This window comes from Rutidosis leptorrhynchoides, chromosome 3 (assembly GCF_046630445.1).
Source record: "Rutidosis leptorrhynchoides isolate AG116_Rl617_1_P2 chromosome 3, CSIRO_AGI_Rlap_v1, whole genome shotgun sequence".
Classification (NCBI taxonomy): Eukaryota; Viridiplantae; Streptophyta; class Magnoliopsida; order Asterales; family Asteraceae; genus Rutidosis; species Rutidosis leptorrhynchoides.
In genome coordinates, this window is record NC_092335.1 from 145,890,205 (window position 1) to 145,894,034 (window position 3,830).

General features: G+C 27.4%; 1 long non-coding RNA gene across 1 annotated transcript; it reads left to right on the forward strand.

Annotated features, from left to right (window-relative positions):
• Window positions 1–534: 534 nt before the first annotated feature.
• Window positions 535–1,674, forward strand: LOC139896886 (uncharacterized). Its single transcript, XR_011776352.1, has 3 exons — window positions 535–662; window positions 785–952; window positions 1,430–1,674. It is a non-coding gene; the product is annotated as an uncharacterized lncRNA (long non-coding RNA).
• The last annotated feature ends 2,156 nt before the right edge of the window (window positions 1,675–3,830 follow it).

Genomic DNA, 3,830 nt, shown 5'->3' on the forward strand with positions numbered 1-3,830 from the left:
GCGATTTGTGGTTGTGGAAGGGTAGAATTTGAATCTACAGCCAATCGATGTTGTAGCCTTGTAAATTATTTAACCTCATATTCCATTGATTTTATTTATCTATTTATTATTCCAAACCTCTCAAATTAATCAGTCGTCGCTTTCATTGAAGGTTTATGTATACTTTTTGGTAAAAAAAATTTAAATGTTGTTCACAATCAGTCGTCGTTTTCATCGAAGGTTTATGGAATAAATAATATAAATGGACAAAAGTGCCCTCACATGCAAGGCACATGTGAAGAATAACCTGTTAAATCTTGATCATAGTTAGTCTTAGGTACTATTCACGTTACACCAACATATTTGAGGTACCACCGAAGTTTAAAACAAAGTTTAGGTGTTGTGGTGAAAAATTTGACAAACCACATAGTAATTTTTTCTTTAGAACCGATGCTATATTAAGTGAATAGTGGCATAGTTGAGGTCTATAATTATCTATTTTCAACATTTTCAATCTTATTATGTATTACTTACTAATTAAAATCCTTTTGAAATAAATACTCTTTTGATAAGGTTGGAGCAACATTTGTTGCTGGAAACGGGGTCAAGTTTGAGATCAAAGCATTATCTACCCACTCACTTAAATTCTTGTCAAACGAGTATCGACCATCTAAGTATTGAAGGTAGATTCTTAATGTCGCATTCTAAATTTAGAAACCATTAATCTATTAATTTTGGCTATAGATTGTTAACGTCGCATTCTAACTAAAAAACCATTAATGTGCATTATTAATTTTGGCTATAGATTCTTAACTCTTTTTTGTTAAAGAAAAGATCCAAAGGCTTTAGAGGAACGAGTCAAGGGTTTCAATAAGAGCAATCTCAATTTCACGAGGAGCATAACTACATGGAGGAAATGAAATTTCTGAGAGAAGAGCTAGTATGGTTATCTAAATTTCAATCTCAAAAAACTGTAAGTCCAATTTTGTTTAATAATAGTTCTATATAAGTTTGAACTCTCTATCATTGGGTGGTTGATCGACATCAACTAGCAACCGACATATTAGAATTATAACATATGTTACCGTCTAGTAATCATGATTAGATGCTGAAAAACATTGTTATCAACATGATCTTTAAGATGTATCAAGAAAAATATAATAGATATTGATATAGGTATTAGGTGTATATAAAGGCAGTAGAAATACAACATAATCAAAATGCGAGTGTTCTTGGAATTTAGAGAACGACAGATGAATACTTTTTTTCCCTGTTGCAACAAGTGCAGGTACATGTACATGTGTTGCTGATGTTCCAATTCCATAAGTTCGCAATGTTTTTATTTTTTTGTGCTGATGTTGCTAGTATAATATTATTCTTATTAGTAATTAGTAATTAGTATAGTAATTAGTATTATTCTAAACTCATTAAACATGATGATGAATCTCAGGGTACTCAAGATTAGCGAGAGAAGCGTAGTCAAAGCTTTAACCAAGAAGAGATACATTGGAGTGTAGATTGATAGTATTCAACTTCTTTGTTGTTGTCTGTTACTGTTTTGGGATTTTGTAGTTGAAAGTTGAAAAACTACTTGATGTAGGATTAGCATTTGCATCTATTTTGTCTTTATTTGTGTAGTAGTTGTTCCTGCTGGCAATTAAAACTTGTTATTTTTAATTTCGTGTGGTTGATGTTAAATGAATAATATGCATCTTTATTTTAAGATGTTTGATTATGATTATATATTTGGTTACCCATAAAGTATACAACATATAGAAAATATGCGGGAGCAAATTTCAACAAATGTGACCATATTTTAGTAAGATTTTGGTGTCAAATGTGACCATTTTTTGGTATCTAACGATAAACATGTGACCAGTTTTTTGTCATTTAACAACAATAATGTGACGATCTTTTGGTCCCAAAAGGTCAATGAGAGTGACCATTTTTTTGTCACTTTAACAACAATAATGTGACCATTTTTTTGATCACAAAAGGTCAATGGGATTGACCATTTTTTTTTTGGTTCAGTCTTTTGGATTAAGGTGGTCTAAACAAGTCAACTTTTTTCTAAAAATTCGTGCAAGGTGTTAAGACAAGAGAGAGGCTAAAATGTAATGGAGTATTTAGAAAAAATAAATGCACACTTCCAAAGAAAAAGGCTGCAAATTTAATAGTCTCTCTCATCATCATCATCTTTATTTATTAATATTAATATTTAATATTAATATTAATTATTAATTAATATTAATATTAATTAATATTAATATTAATATAAATATTAATAGTTATTAATATTAATATTAATATTAATATTAATATTAATATTAATATTAATAGTTATTAATATTAATTTAATTTTAATAGTTAATAATAATATTATTAATTAATATTAATTATTAATATTAATATTAATATTATTAATATTAATATTATTAATATTAATATTATTAATATTAATATTATTAATATTAATATTAATATTAATTTAATATTTAATAGTTCTATACTAAAAGAGGTGGCCGATTTTTTAGTTTCAGTTATACCGAATTATCGTTTTGAGTTTGCGTTCACATTACAATCGGTCCTTCAACTTCGGCTATATTTACACAACGGTCCCTCAAGTTTACACTTTTTCAGGGGTAAAAACTGTAAATATATAATTTTATTAAAATAAAAGAAACTAACTCCACCCGAATTTATAACGGGTCCTATCTTCTAGATCGGTGCGAGTTAAATTTTTCCGGGACCATCGTTCAACTCGAAAAAAACTCACGAACCCAACTGAACTAACTATACGCGAAACGGACACTTCTAAAAAAACGCTAAACACAATGACAACCCGTATCTTTCCACTCGCCGCGAGTTAAATTTTTTCGACATGAGCGTCATACTCGAAATAATTTTATGAACAAAACGATAAAAAATACATTTGAAATGGACACTTTTTAAAAAACGCTAAAAACAACGATAAAAGTACATTTGAAATGGACACTTTTTAAATATGAATACGCAGGCCGAAAGCCCCCATCGCATCGTGCGGACCGGGCCCGGACTAGTTATAAATATATATGAATATCTTTTTCATTTTTTACATAGATATAAATATATAAATAATAAATATGTATACAGTATACATATCATCTACATACAAAATATATTCTTATCTTACTACGTATTAGTCTTCAATCATATATAGAGGAAACTTGTTATTGTCACGTTACCGTTTTTCTTCTTTTCTGAAAGCAAATAATAATATCATTAAAAGGTAATATCACTATTTTTTTCGGAGGAGAAAATAATAATAGCATTCCCTATGTCGTGTATAATCTATATTCAAATAACAATGAAAAGAATAAAAATTACAGTATATTTAGTTTGTTATATAAAAATAATATCCTCAAACATTTTTGTCATGTGAACGGTTGCTTAAAAATTATATATATACACTATGAATTACAATATAAATCGCAACCTAAAACGTATGTGTAAACGTAAAGGTGAAATTTTAACTTAAAAATATATTTTAAAAGTAAAATAAAATGTACACTTAAAATGTAAATATAAACGCAAAAGGTAAAATACGTAAACGCAAAAGGTAAAATTTAAACATAAAGTAGTATTAATAGTATTTAACTTTTTTAATATTCTTAATATTAGTTTTATTTATTGATATATTTATATTATATTCACATAGTAATTATGAGGTAATCATTACTTTAATATATATAATATTTTAATTAATTTTTGGGTTATATCCTTTGGACAGCTTGGTCTAAAAACTAAATGATTAGTTAACAAAAAGTTATTAACTCGCTCAAAATTTCAATTTCAGTTTTTCTATTCAATAA